Source organism: Microcaecilia unicolor, chromosome 14, assembly GCF_901765095.1.
Source record: "Microcaecilia unicolor chromosome 14, aMicUni1.1, whole genome shotgun sequence".
Lineage (NCBI taxonomy): Eukaryota > Metazoa > Chordata > Amphibia > Gymnophiona > Siphonopidae > Microcaecilia > Microcaecilia unicolor.
The window spans coordinates 46,533,121-46,548,746 of NC_044044.1; the positions used below are offsets into that span (position 1 = coordinate 46,533,121).

Below are 15,626 nucleotides of genomic sequence, written 5' to 3' on the forward strand. Positions count from 1 at the left end.
GGGGGGGGGGGTTGGATTACTCCAAATTCAAGTTAGTGTATGGTCATTCATTAAAAAGGTCAATTGACTCATTTTGGGGGGGGGGGTGGATTACCCCATCAAGTTAGTGTGTGGTCATCAATTGACTCATTTTTTTTTGGGGGGGGGGGGTTTGGATTACCCCATCAAGTTCAAGTTAGTGTGTGGTCATAACTCAGGGCTACTGTATCACTTTCAAGACAGAGGCTTTTCCCCAGATGCCAGTCTGAACCAAGGACTAGACCTCCCTGTCTGTCCTCTCCCAGAGGTGTGGTTCCCTTCACCCATCTCCAGCCTCTTGTCTCCACAGGTCTGCCCTCTGTCAGCTGGTTTTGTTCCTCACTACTCCCACCCCGCAGTTGCAACCCACTCCTTTCCATGATCACAACAGTAAAACATAACATTCAGGTATGGGATCCCCGCCCCGCTGAAACCACCCCCAGATCTGTCACCCTGTTAAACCCTCCCTGCCTGTCCCCATAAGGGGAACTTGATATACCACCTTTCTGAGGTTTTTGCAACTACTTTCAAAGTGGTTTACATATATTCAGTACTTATTTTGTACCAGGGGGCAATGGAGGGTTAAGGGACAATGGAGGGTTAAGTGACTTGCCCAGAGTCACAAGGAGCTGGGAATTGAACTCAGTTCCCCAGGATCAAAGCCCACTGCACTAACCACTAGGCTACTCCTAGGGGAACTCACTCAGGGTGACAGTCATGTGTATTTAATGTCCATATCAAAGACCAGGAAACAGGCTGTAGATTTTGGGACAATCCTGGTTTTAAACTTACATCCCATTGAAATCAGAAGACCCATAATGGAACAGGATGGGTGGCCAGAAATCCAGGACTGGCCCAAAATCTACAGCCTGGAACTGGGTCAGTGGCATAGCCACAGGTGAGACTGCCCACCCAAAATTCTCATGCCCGTTATTGGTTGGTAGGGATCCCCAAGTCCCACCAGCTGCAGGGGTCCTCCGGAGACAAGAGCAGCTCCCTTTCCCACTTGCTTCAGCCGGTGGCACTGTCTGCTTACTGCCATTGGGCTAGCCTCCCCCTTCCTCACATGCTATTTTCACACCTCTGCAGCTGGTGGGATTTGGGGATCCCCACCAAACAACAACAAGGGCATGAGAATTTGCACAAGGGGGGGGGGGGAATGTGGAGACTACGTGCCCACCTGTTTGCCCAGTGGCCCATCCGAAATTTGAGGTCTGGCTATGCCTCTGAACTGGATAACTTGCAATCTCTGCATCAGATATCTTCTGCTAAAGTGTGTGTCAATGCCATGCATCTCTTCCAGCCCATCTTCCCTGTCTGTTGTGTGCTTAGGTAGCGAGGCAGAGTGTAAAAAGGAAGATGGGGGCCTCGTCCCAGAGCTTTGCATTAAAGAACTTGTTCTGCACATGTAGTTTTACAAAACCCAGGTGTTTTTTTTTTGTAAAAAGTTTAGGTGGTGGAAGTTGTAAGAACCCATGTGATAAATTTTTGAAGTGGCTGATACCCTCTATATGTAGCTGCTAAAACCATGCAAACCCATTTTCACATTACACAGCCCCCTTCATCCTAGCTGGTTGATGGGTTCAAACCACACTTGCCGCAATTAGGAACTTGACAAAGACAAGCACAAAAGTTACAAGGACACCAAAACTCGAGGGATTTGGGACCATCGGTGTAGTTGGTCTTTAATCAGGGTTTCCGCATTCACTTCACACGGGCACATGGTGGTTTCGGTTGTGTGCTGACAGCAAGCAGGAGCTTCTTGGTGTTCACATGATGGACCCAGACATCAGGAGCACAGGACACCTCTTAGCAGATTCTAGGGGGGGGGGGGGGCGAATGGAGGCTGGAAAGAGAAAATGTTAAATTGAGATGAGAGAGGAAAGAGGCTTTAAGCAAAAATCCCCCAAGAACAAGGCATGTCAACAGGGCTCTCTTGCCTCGGTCTCCCCCCACCCCCTTTCAGTCCAGGGGATTGGGGGAGGAGTGAGTGTTGCTGTATTCCCCTGCTGCCTATGGAGAACCCCCGTTACATTTTGAGAGGATTGAGAACTAGGTACCTTATGCAGCAGCGCGGCGGCGCCTTCGTCGCCTCCTCTTACTCCGCGGACCCGCCTCTAGACCGATGGCTCCGGCTTCTGCCCCTGCCTCTTCGCCTCCCTGTGCTCCCATCCTGCTTCTTGCTGTGACGGCGGCGTCGGCGGCGAGTCACGAGCTGACTGCTGCTATTGCTTTTGCTTCTGGCCAGACTTTTGCTTCTGCTCCTGCTTCGTTTCCTGCTCTTGCCCGGCTTCTGCTCCGTCTGCCACCCATTTTCTAAGTACTTGTTGCTTCCCAAGTCAGAAACCATCTGGAACCCTGTCTTTCTGAGTAAAGTTGACTCCTGCAGCTGCCTCTTATACCTTAACCCCAATTATTAGGTATCTGTGATGTACCCTTTATTCAGTCATGAAAGTGTTGACTATATTTGGGTATAAGGAAATGCTACTAGCAGGTATCTTTGCTGCAGCTACTGCATGTTACGATATGGTTATTTCAGAACCACATTTTTCTGAAGGGTATCAGTCCAGAACTGATACTCCTCCCATTACCTCTAGAATCCGGCCTAGTTTTCTGTACAGAGCCTACAAGGCCTACGGCTAGGGCAGCCTCCCACGCTTCTCCCAATCAACATGTATAGCCAGGGCCGGTCTTAGCAAGTGCGGGGCCCTGTGCAGACCAATTTGGTGGGGTCCCATCCTAGCCCCGCCCTAGCTCCACCCCATTGATAAGATTATTCCATTTTTAGCACATTTTTATTTATGAAATTTCAAATAAAGACAAATGAAGCTAAACTTGTACAAAAAAACTGATTGAAATAATAAGCCCAATGCTATCATGAACCCCCCCTCCCCAGAAATTCAGTTCAAGTCCACTACAATTAGTAATTCCAAATCTCATAACAAAGGAGAATAAAGGAAAAATACTAAGATCCAGTACTTTGAAATTCCCCTATTTTTTAATTTAAAAAGGTTCCTTGGAAATGGATTTTATATGTGCTCTTTTCCTCTCCTAAGCTGAACATGCTTAGAGAAATGCCCCTCTTTCTTGAGGCTACAATGCTATTTGCTTTGGAAACTCAAATTCTCCTAAATACACATGATCTGGCCAGCTTAGCAAGATAAGTACCTTTAGATGGACATTTTTAGTCTGCCCACTTGGGATTCTTTAGGTTTTCAATAACTTTGGGCAAATTAACAGTAAAGTCTGACACTACTAGCCCTCTCCACTTGTGGGGACAGGGGCAAGTGAAACGCTGGGGTGAGCCGTCACTGCAACTCTCTGTCGGGAGCCGGGGCCGTCGCGCTGGCGCTGCAACTGTCTGTCGGGGCCGTCGGTGCAACTCTCGGGGTCCGGGGAGGCAGGAGGCTGCTGACGGGGCTCAGGGGGGGTTGGTACCGTGCCGCAACGTGGCGGGAGCGGAGCGGCCAAGCGGGATCATGATGCGGTCGTCCGAGCGGGGGTCGGTCGGAGTGAGGCAGAGTTGCGGTGCGCCACGCGGGGCCCCCCTAAGTGCGGGGTCCTATGCGGCCGCCTTGGTCGCCTCTGCCTAAGACCGGCCCTGTGTATAGCTGTGCACAACTAAAGGAAGCGGAATTTTGAATTTTAATTTTTTTATTGAGTTTTCAAAGCATAAAACAATGCACTTTACATGTCAGGTTTAAGAACAATTATAGCAAGAACTTCTCCTACATCCTAGTTTGTGTTGACAGGTTAGTTTGGGGTTTGTACATGCCAGTTTGTAACACCTGTTCGCCTTTTATGGTTTAAATAAAGATTTAAGTCAAACTCTGTTATATGTTTATAATAATCTGCTTATATGGCGAACCTGTGCTCTCTGGCTGTTTTGTGATTTTGGTGATTCCCTGGACAGACAACTATATGATAGTTTATGAATAGGATCCACAATGAATACACATTCATTGTCACCTGCTGGCAGATGGGACTGTATTTAAAAAAAAGTGATTAAGGAATCAGCTTTGAGGCTTCTTTAGACTCAACCCATCTCTCGTTCACCACAGGACATGATCCTGGTAGACTTTTTGCCTCTTTGCCTCTTTATCACCAAGGCCATGGTAGGCTCCAGATACTTTTTCAATGGGTCCACACCTTCAGAGGGGGAGGGAACTAGCTTGAATGATGTTTCTGCTATGGCAGCATCCATTCTCTTGAATAAAAATGTGGACATTGCCAGGAACAGACCTTGACTGTGCCCTCAAAGAGAGGTTTCTTTTCACAACCAGCAGCAAAGTGGTTTACAGCCATTTCCAAGTTAAAACAGCTATGGAGATTACAGCAAATATATGGAGGAGCTGGGAAGAGAGGGAGGAGGGGTCAAAGCTACAACTTTGAAGCCTGGTTAGGCCAGAAGGGCCTATATGTTAGGGGAAGGAGGATGCATGCTAAATACTTGAAGATCTGAAACATCAGCACTCACCCCCCCCCTTTTGTGGTTTCTATGGCTATTGATTGCCCCTTACTGGTGATTTGTTTTAGATTTGGACTGTAGATGTAACTTCTGTACTTCTTTTTCAAACTTAGGGTGAGTGACGTTAAACGTAGAGTAAGTAGTTACCTAATGGGACATAAGAACGTGAGAACAGCCATACTGGGTCAGACCAATGGTCCATCTAGCCAGTATCCTGTTTCCAACGTGCCAATCCAGGTTACCTGGCAGAAACCCAAATAATAGCACATCCCATGCTACCAATCCCAGGGCAAGCAGTGGCTTCCCCATGTCGGTCTCATAGCAGACTAGGACTTTTCCTCCAGGAACTCCAAAACGTTTTTAAATCGAGATACGCCAACCAGTGTTACTGCATCTCCAGCAAAGAGTTCCAGAGCTTAACTGTTCATTGAGTGAAAAAAAATATTTCCTCCTGTTTATTTTAAAATTGTTTCCATGTACTTCATTGACTGTCCCCTAGTCTTTGTACTTTTGATGAGTGAAAAATCGATTCATAGGCCTCAGTCATATCCTCCCTCAGCCGCCTCCTTTCCAAGCTCAAGAGCCCTAACCTCTTTTCTTTTCTCATATGAGAGAAATTCAATCCCTTTATCAATTTGGTCCCTTTTCTTGAATCTCTTCTAATTCTGCTATATCTTTTTTGACATACGACCACCAGAACTGAACGCAATACTCAAGGTGCAGTCCACCATGGAGCGATAGAGGCACTATAATAATTTCAGTTTTATTCACCATCCTTTCCTAATAATTCCTAGCATCCTGTTTGCTTTTTTGGCCACCACCGCACACGGGCAGAAGATTTCAGCGTATTGTCTACAATGACACCTAGATCTTTTTCTTGGGTGCTGACCCCCAAGGTGGACCCTAGCATCAGCTATTTCTACATGTAAAATATGCTCTATACACAGAGAATGCTGTATAAAATCACCTCCTAATCAATTTGGAGGGATTGCATCCATAGTAGATGACCATAGTAACATAGTACATGACGGCAGCTAGAGACCTGTACAGTCATCCAGTCTGCCCAACGTAGATATATTACATATACCTACTTTTTTTCTTACTTTTTCAGGGCACTGTAGAAGTCTGCCCAGGATTGGCCTTTTTCCCACTACGGAGCTGCTATCAAAGCCCCACTCAAGCCCATCCAGATCTGTCCAGCCATGATCAGGGCACAGACCATAGAAGTCTGCCTGGGACAATTAATTTCCCTCTAGGACAGTGAAGTACAAGGCATGGGGGCCAGTGATGGCCCCCATCGACCACAAGTGTAGCCCTCTGTGCTGCCCCAAATCTTACTATTCTCACAAGATTGAGAGATCACCATGCAATTCAAACTTACTCTGAGCTATGTGGTACAGGGGGATGGTTTTGTTTGAACTTCTTTTTTGACAAACTGGTCCCCACTTGTGTTTCTAGTATAAAGATGGAAATATTTCCCACAAGATGGAGTTGGTCTAGAGGGCGGCTACAAAACTAGTAAGCGGTCTCTGGGGAGGCAGGAGAGAGGGGATATGTAGAGACATTTAAATACCTCAATGTACAGGTGGGGTGATCCTTTTTCAATTGAAGGAAAACCCTGGAATGAAGGGCGTCGGAAGAAGATGAGAGGAAATACACTTAGGAATTCAAGAAAACTCCTTCACGGAAAGGGTGGTGGAGGTAGTGGAGACGAAGACTGCGCAGGAAAAGGAGGAATTAGTGGTTACTGAGGAAGGGCAGACTGGATGGGCCTTTTGGCCCTTATCTGCTGTCAGAAACACAGATAAGAGAAGGTTCCAACAGACGTTTGCCACCACTAGGAGCTGCTGCACTCACACTTTGACCCTAGGTTGCTGATGGGGTTGGTTTGTGACATCTTCAGTTACTGGGTAGGCTTTGTTGCCTCACATGGACTCCCAGCTGGCTCAGAAAGGCAGAATATTTGTCATAGAAGGTGAGTTGTCTCTGTTGGTTACTGGAGTCATAGACGTCAAATAGACTAACAAACAGGCGGTGCTTGTCCCTATGATTATAGATAATCAAGTTAATAAGGAAAGCAACAAGTCTAAATGAGGCTTGCCTGACATTAAAGACATTAAATCCTAGAACCTCCTAATTAGAGACCTGTCTGTCTAGTCTTATTATTAGAGCAGAAAACATGATGTGTGAAGCAACTATTTAGCTAATTATTAATACTCCATTGAAGGATTATCGTTTGCTAGGGTCATGGCCTGGTCAGGTTTGCTGAAAAAGCTGGAACGTTCTTCCATTAACAAATAAGTGAAGGAAGCTTTCTTGTCCCAGTTCCATGGAAACGATACGGATGACAGGTAGGCTGACTTCTGGACCTATCAAGCAACAGAGATGGTGCTTGTGATGATGGATTCTTCACACGGGGCTTCAGATGCGCCCTTGGAATACCCCCCCCTCCCGTATTCAGTCCGCTATACAGATATAGCTATAGCGGATATCACTTATCCTCTGGCTAACCACCCGCATTTCTGCTACCGTGGAAAGACCTCAAAGTTTGCTGAAGAATCAGCCTCAGCAACCTAGACAATCTTCTGACAATCTACAACTTCATTATCCCAACCTAGTAGGCTGAAATATAAGACTATTTTTTTCTGTTAGTCTCCTGTACAGCACTGATGAAGATGTAACATAGGTAAGAGGAGTTAGAAAATAAGGTGACTAATTTATCATGAAACTGCATGAATATTCAGCTGAGCCCCAAGGTGGACCTGATGCTAGGGTCCATCTTGGGGGTCAGCACCCAAGAAAAATCTAGGTGGTTGTGTAGAAATATGCTGAAATCGTCTGCTAGGAATTATTAGGAAAGGGGTGATAAGACGGAAATACTATAATGCCTCTATCGCTCCATGGTCACCGATACAGCGGAATTAGAAAAGGTTCAAAGAAGAGCAACCAAAATGATAAAGGGGATTGAACCCTTATGAGAAAAGGTAAACTACCTAATGGTAAGGAACAAGTAGCCTTGGGCAAGGAACAAGTAATCTGTGCTTCACATTTGGGTTTTACCAGGCGCATGCGCATGGGAGCCAAGCTTACTGTGGAACTTTTCTGAGCATGCGCCAAGGCACAATCCTCCCACCGAACTCCCTCATGTTCAGTGCTCTGAGCGCACCTATATTTGCATCTCATTAGCATTGAGCATTAGGACACTGTTCTGTGCTGTTCCGGCAGTCTGCAGTGCTATTCGGACCAGTGCTGGAGTTTGAGCATCGGGGACCTTAAATACCTATGCGGCATAAGTGCACATGAGTGCAGGGCCACCGAGAGACTGAACTGGGCCTGGGGCAGGGCTGCCGCCACCAGGGCAGGGCCACTGCTGCCCCCCCCCCCCCCCAAATCACCTGCTGCCGTCCTCCCATCGCTATCGCTGCCGCAACAGGAAATACCTTGGCTGGCGGGGATCCCGAGGCCCTGCCAGCAGAAGGCATCTTCCTCCAGCGCTGACTGCCTGCCCCTGCACCTGAGAGGAAAAGCAGTCGCTCAGCAGAGCAGCACTGGAGGAAGCTCCGGGTCCTCCCCAGCCTCCAAGGGGGGCCTGGCGCCGGAGTTCTTTCTCTCCTGCTCCTGTCGGGTCCCGTCAGCAGGAGAGATAAACCCTTGGAGGCCCGGGCCTGGGGAATTTTGCTCCCTCCCCCCCCCCCCCCCGCCTCCCCCTCTCAGCGGCTCTGCACAGGAGGGGGCATAGGATGAAGGCGAAAGAGGACAGACTCGAGAATTCTAAGTGCACAGAGACCTGGAAATTTGTAGCCTGAGAAGGACCATGTAGTCACATCTCCTGCACCGTGGGGAGTGGGGGAGTGGAAGGAGGAAGAAGGGACCATAAGGGTGGGGAGGGGGAGGGGGGACACAGAGTCGCTGGACCATAGGGGTGGCAGGAAAGGGAGAGGAACAGAGACAGGAAAATGATGCGCTGCATTACCAACGGGAAGGGAAGTGTCAGGAAGTTGCTGTACCATAAGGGACCATGCTGGTGTAGGTTTAACTTGCCACTGCTTTTGGGTTGCTTTTGCAGGCGTTGGTGTTTCTGATATTCACTGCTGGGTCATATCCAGGCACTGGCATTACATATGCAGGTCTTTGAGGCCCGTATGTAGGTGCCAGCTGATTAAGGACTGGTTTTCTTGCATCTGCTAATTTAGGTATAAGGGTGCCAGCACTGAATATCACCTGTATATGGGCCTTCCAGACACTGTTATTACTCTGCCCCTATTTTCCGGCTCTGTCCCAGCTGCCCCCAGACTGCCCTGACACCTGGACAGCCCCACAGCAGTCATACCATAGTTTACTGCTGAAAATCTGGGGACAACCCACTCGGTCTGCCCTCCCCCCTTAATGTCCAAAATTTCTGAAAATGACTGGTTAGCGCCAACCTTAAAGCTGGCTATGTTGAGGGCAATCAGGGGCTGGTTAGGTCCTGATATTCAGACATAGGGCATTGAATTTTGGTTTTAGTACCTGTTGCGGACAAGGAAATGCTGTCTGCCAACTGTCGAGATTTGGAGCATGATTTTTTACAAAGGGAGTACATCTGTACACATGGGATTGTGTGCAATTGTATGATTTTTGTTTAACTTTCCTCCTTTCTCCCCCCCCCCCCCCTCCAATGCCAAAATAAAAAGAAACAGTCAGGATGGTATGAAATTTGCTAGTGCTTTATTTTGCTGTGCCATACATTTTCCTGCTGTAGCTCTTTATTTCTCTCTGGGTGATGATGGTAGGTCTTTCTTTGATGCGCTAGCTGGTCACAATGCCTTTGGAGAGGTTGCCATTTGGAGTTCAGGTGAGGGCGGAGAGGCTTCCTTGCGGGCCCAGACAGCATGGCAGCAGGAATTGTCTGGCGTGGCATCTACCTTCTAGAGTATCGTCTGTACCGTCGTCTGTATCCGGATCCGTCCATTTCCACTAACATTTCCTGTAGGACAACAAGAATGGAGGTGGTTAGTTGTTGGAATAAGGCCTTGTTTGGGTTCTTGCTTTGGTGGGGGGGGGGGGGGTAGAGAGCTTGAGAATATTGTGTCCAAGCATAGTTACCTCCTCGTCTCCTTCTGTGTCCCTCCTGACGTGCCCTCGACGGGATCTCCTGTGGTTCCTCCCAAGCCTCCTTCGTGGAGATCTTCTCCTTCGCCTTCTCTGTGCACTTCTGCTCCTGCTTCGATGTCTTCTGTAGGCCATGGTGACTTCTGTTCTTGTTTTGAGCTAGGACTCATGTCTTGGGCTGCCCCACAGCCACCTATATAGCTACCGCCATTGTGACATCAACCGATGATGCTGTGGCCTGCCCGGTGAGAAGTGGCAGTGGCTGCCTTTTGTCGGCGACCATATATGGGAATAAGGGTGTGGAAGCGATTCGGGTGGGGGTAACAAACATATCAATACACTTTCATTTTTTTTGTTTCCCTTATCAAAGGGTTGACATCAATCTCATTGTACACCTAAGTTCATGCATGTGTTACTGTTAATTTTACTCGCTAGCTATGATGTTAATCTGAATTTTGATTGCATCTTTGATGGGTGGGGGAGGGGCACATTTGATATACTGCTAAGAGTCGTGCTGTTATGGTGGTTTACTGTGATCATTTCTGATAGTGAAAAGAAAGAATAAAGTTGCAAATCAAATAGAAGGAGAAAATAAAGAGAATTAGACTCTTGTCCTTGGCATTCCTGGACAAGGATAGGAGTTTTTTGCTCTACATGCCTTTGCATCACTAAGCTGACAGTGAGCATTCCCAGCCCTCCCTTTCCCCATCTCCATCTCCTTGACTTCTTCCCCCATTATCTCCCAGCCTTCTAGCTCCCGCTTTTTGAGTATTCCGCTCCCCAGTCATCTCCAGCCCCCTTCCCACTTCCTCTCCCATGACAACCGGAGAGCTACCATTGAAACTACCACAAATATGAGGGTAGCGAGACCTAAGAAGGGTAAGCCAGCTGTAGAATTACAGCAGAGGCAGCAGACACTGCTGTCTTCTCTTCAGGGCTGGCTTAACCATTAGGCATTAATAGGCCATTGCCTAGGGCAGCAGCTGTGTGTGTGTATGGGGGGGGGGGGGGGGCAAAGAGCAGCAAATTAATTCTGTAGTTTCTGACAAGCACCCAAATTCAGAAGGTACTTTTACCAGCAAGAAGGTTGGACAGTTTTCAAATAGTTATTATGGGAGGGGTCATGGGTGTGGGCCTAAAAGTTAAGGGGGGGTGCATAAGACTGAAGGTCTGCTTCTCTTCCTTCAGTGCTGACTGCCTGCCCCTGCACCTGAGAGGAAAAGCATCGCTCAGCAGAGCAGCACTGGAGGAAGCTCCGGTCCTCCCCAGCCTCCAAGGGGGGCCTGGCGCCGGAGTTCTTTCTCTCCTGCTCCTGTCGGGTCCCGTCAGCAGGAGAGATAAACCCTTGGAGGCCCGGGCCTGGGGAATTTTGCTCCCTCCCCCCCGCCCTCCCCCTCTCAGCGGCTCTGCACAGGAGGGGGCATAGGATGAAGGCGAAAGAGGACAGACTCAAGAGAATTCTAAGTGCACAGAGACCTGGAAATTTGTAGCCTGCACCGTGGGGAGTGGGGGAGTGGAAGGAGGAGAGAAGGAATCATAAGGGTGGGGAGGGGGAGAGAGGGGACACAGAGTCGCTGGACCATAGGGGTGGCAGGAAAGGGAGAGGAACAGACAGGAAAATGATGCGCTGCATTACCAACGGGAAGGGAAGTGTCAGGAAGTTGCTGTACCATAAGGGACCATGCTGGTAGTAGCGGTTTAACTTGCCACTGCTTTTGGGTTGCTTTTGCAGGCGTTGGTGTTTCTGATATTCACTGCTGGGTCATATCCAGGCACTGGCATTACATGTGCAGGTCTTTGAGGCCCGTATGTAGGTGCCAGCTGATTAAGGACTGGTTTTCTTGCATCTGCTAATTTAGGTATAAGGGTGCCAGCACTGAATATCACCTGTATATGGGCCTTCCAGACACTGTTATTACTGCTGCCCACTATTTTCCGGCTCTGTCCCAGCTGCCCCCAGACTGCCCTGACACCTGGACAGCCCCACAGCAGTCATACCAATAGTTTACTGCTGAAAATCTGGGGACAACCCACTCGGTCTGCCCTCCCCCCTTAATGTCCAACATTTCTGAAAATGACTGGTTAGCGCCAACCTTAAAGCTGGCTATGTTGAGGGCAATCCAGGGGCTGGTTAGGTCCTGATATTCAGACATAGGGCATTGAATTTTGGTTTTAGTACCTGTTGCGGACAAGGAAATGCTGTCTGCCAGCACTGTCGAGATTTGGAGCATGATTTTTTACAAAGGGAGTACATCTGTACACATGGGATTGTGTGCAATTGTATGATTTTGTGTTTAACTTTCCTCCTTTCTGCTAACTTTCACTCAGGTTCTCCCCCCCCCCCCCCCCTCCAATGCCAAAATAAAAAGAAACAACTCAGGATGGTATGAAATTTGCTAGTGCTTTATTTTGCCGTGCCATACATTTTCCTGCTGTAGCTCTTTATTTCTCTCTGGGTGATGCACTAGCTGGTCACAATGCCTTTGTTTGTAGCGCTCTATAGTAGTAGTAGTAGTATCGTCTGTACCGTCGTCTGTATCCGGATCCGTTTCCATGTCCACTAACATTTCCTGTAGTGACAACAAGAATGGAGGTGGTTAGTTGTTGGAATAAGGCCTTGTTTGGGTTCTTGCTTTGGTGGGGGGGGGGGGGGGGGGGGGGGTAGAGAGCTTGAGAATATTGTGTCCAAGCATAGTTACCTCCTCGTCTCCTTCTGTGTCTCCTCCTGACATGCCCTCGACGGAATCCCCTGTGCTGCCTCCCAAGCCTCCTTCGTGGAGATCTTCTCCTTCGCCTTCTCTGTGCACTTCTGCTCCTGCTTCGATGTCTTCTGTAGACCATGGTGACTTCTGTTCTTGTTTTGAGCTAGGAGGAGGACTCATGTCTTGGGCTGCCCCACAGCCACCTATATAGCTACCAGCCATTGTGACGTCAACCGATGATGCTGTGGCCTGCCCGGTGAGAAGTGGCAGTGGCTGCCTTTTGTCGGTGACCATATATGGGAATAAGGGTGTGGAAACGATTCGGGTGGGGGTAACAAACATATCAATACACTTTCATTTTTTTGTTTCCCTTATCAAAGGGTTGACATCAATCTCATTGTACACTTACGTTCATGCATGTGTTGCTGTTAATTTTACTCGCTAGCTATGATGTTAATCTGAATTTTGATTGCATCTTTGATGGGTGGGGTAGGGGCACATTTGATATACTGCTAAGAGTCGTGCTGTTATGGTGGTTTACTGTGATCATTTCTGATAGTGAAAAGAAAGAATAAAGTTGCAAATCAAATAGAAGGAGAAAATAAAGAGAATTAGACTCTTGTCCTTGGCATTCCTGGACAAGGATAGGAGTTTTTTGCTCTACATGCCTTTGCCATCACTAAGCTGACAGTGAGCATTCCCAGCCCTCCCTTTCCCCATCTCCATCTCCTTGACTTCTTCCCCCATTATCTCCCAGCCTTCTAGCTCCCGCTTTTTGAGTATTTCACTCCCCAGTCATCCCCAGCCCCCCTTCCCACTTCCTCTCCCATGACAACCGGAGAGCTACCATTGAAACTACCACAAATATGAGGGTAGCGAGACCTAAGAAGGGTAAGCCAGCTGTAGAATTACAGCAGAGGCAGCAGACACTGCTGTCTTCTCTTCAGGGCTGGCTTAACCATTAGGCATTAATAGGCCATTGCCTAGGGCAGCAGCTGTGTGTGTGTATGGGGGGGGGGGGGGGGGGCAAAGAGCAGCAAATTAATTCTGTAGTTTCTGACAAGCACACAAATTCAGAAGGTACTTTTACCAGCAAGAAGGTTGGACAGTTTTCAAATAGTTGTTATGGGAGGGGTGATCATGGGTGTTGGAGGGCCAAAGGGCCTAAAAGTTAAGGGGGGGTGCATAAGACTGAAGGTCCTGCTTCTCTTCCTTCTGTCCCTCTATTACTACTGCTACTACGTAACACTTCTAAAGCGCTACTAGGGTTACGCAGCGCTGTACAGTTTAACAAAGAAGGACAGTCCCTGCTCAAAGGAGCTTACAATCTAATGGACAAAATGTGCGGTCAATCAAATTGGGGCAGTCTACATTTCCTGAATAGAGGTAAAATGGTTAGGTGCCGAAGGCGACATTGAAGAGGTGGGCTTTCAGCAAGGATTTGCACAGGAGGACAGAGAGACTGCTCCATGGAGCCTTCTACTTTTGCTGTGTTTCTGAGGGCTGCTGCCTTTCCTATGTCCTGCTTCTCCCATGCCCGTAGGGTTAGGGTTTGCTCTGTTGTTGCTCAGTAGGTGACATGAGAGTGAGCAAGTCTGGGGAGACAGAGAGGGAAGGGTAGGGAGATAGGATTTGATATACTGACTTTGCCTTTCTATGGTGGCAATCAAAGCAGTTTATATATTATATACAGGTACCTGGAGCAATGGAGTGATAAGTGATTTTCCCAGAGTCACAAGGAGCTGCCAAGTTCCCCAGGTTCTCAGGCTACTACACTAACTATTAAGCTACTCCTCCACTCAGCTGACAGGTGGAAGGAGCAAGGAGCAGAGGTAGAGGTTGGGAGTTTGAGGAGGGGTGAAGTAGCCAAAAAAAGAGGGAATTGCAGGATTGTAAAGTGTTGGTGGAAGAGTCAGTGGAGGAAAGGGAGGGCTGAGAGTTAAAGAAAAGGAAATGAAGGGTTCAACGGAGAATTAGATAGGAGAGTGGGGGGGGGGGGGGGGGGGGGGAATGGAGCGATGAAGGGTGATATGTAGAAGGTAAATAAGTACCTGTATACAATATGTAAGCTGCATTGAGCCTGCCATGAGTGGGAAAGCGTGGGGTACAAATGTAACAAAAAAAAAAAGGTAAAGCATCGGGAAAAGGAGACCAGGAGAGAAATGAGATTAAAGAAAGATATCTGAGAGACAGATGAGAGCAAGAAGGATGGAAAAGGAGGAGACAAGTTTAGAAGAGAGAGAATGGAAAGGAGAAAGACTAGATCAGGGGTTCCCAAACCTGGTCCTAGAAGCACCCCAGCCAGTCAGGTTTTCACTGCATGCAAATCTATCTCATGAATATTTGTTGTGAATATACAGAAAACCTGACCGGCTGGGGTGCCTCCAGGACCAGGTTTGGGAACCACTGGACTAGATGAAAAGAGAAACAAAATGAAGTGAAGAAGGGAATTAAAAAATCTAACGTAAAGGTAACAAAGACATAAATAAGCATCTCTGCACTCCTGTACCCCAGACTTGCAAAAACTCCTCTTTGAATCAGTATCTTGCACGTGGCCACTTGGCTCAATGAACATAAACGTTCTCTGAAAGTCTCCAAAACTGAACCTTACTCTACTGTCCCCTCTCCCCCTGTTCTTCAGGGCCATACCTTGACAAGTCCGCGTCCAAGGAGTAATATTCCTTTAAGCACCACATCGATAAAACTATCCAGACATCCTTCTTTGTGTCAGTCTACTAAATCCTAAATCTCCTGCAATGCAAAGGCCTATTACCATCTGCCCATGGCCACATCTCAAGACTACTCATACCACACCACTCCCCTTGGTTACTACAGTTCTCTCAGCAGCACCTTCTGCATCTCCCTCCCCCTTCTGTTATGTGACTGGCTACTGCCTTTGGGCCAAATTCTATAAATGGTGCCTTAAAAACCAGCACTGAAAAAACATGCACTTAGTGCGATTCTATAAATTATGCCTAAAGTTAGACACAGTTTATAGAATATTAGTAAAAGAGGCCCGTTTCCGAAAGAAATGAAATGGGCGCTAGCAAGGTTCCACACCCCCCTCCCTCCTTCCTTCCCTCTCTCTCTCTCTCTCCTCCGAGTTCCAGCCCCCCTCCCCTCCGAGTTCCATGCCCCCCTTCAAGTTCCAGGACCCCCCTCCGAGTTCCAGTACCCCCCTCCCCTTCGAGTTCCAGGACGTCCCTCCCTCCCCTCCCTTCTGAGTTCTACGCCCCCCCTCTCCTCCGAGGCAGTGGGAGCGAGTGCGATTGCCTGTGGTTGGTCCCTTCTCCTTCTGACATCGCGTTTCTTTCCCTGGCAACTATACAGAGTTCCCTTGAGGGTGG

General features: G+C 48.1%; 2 protein-coding genes across 7 annotated transcripts in view; both read right to left on the minus strand.

Annotated features, from left to right (window-relative positions):
- Positions 1-15,626, minus strand: part of HDGF (heparin binding growth factor) — a 303,843-nt gene that overhangs the window by 134,831 nt on the left and 153,386 nt on the right. The gene's annotated exons all lie outside the window — the stretch shown is intronic.
- Positions 1-15,626, minus strand: part of LOC115457592 (interferon-stimulated 20 kDa exonuclease-like 2) — a 100,204-nt gene that overhangs the window by 59,366 nt on the left and 25,212 nt on the right. The gene's annotated exons all lie outside the window — the stretch shown is intronic.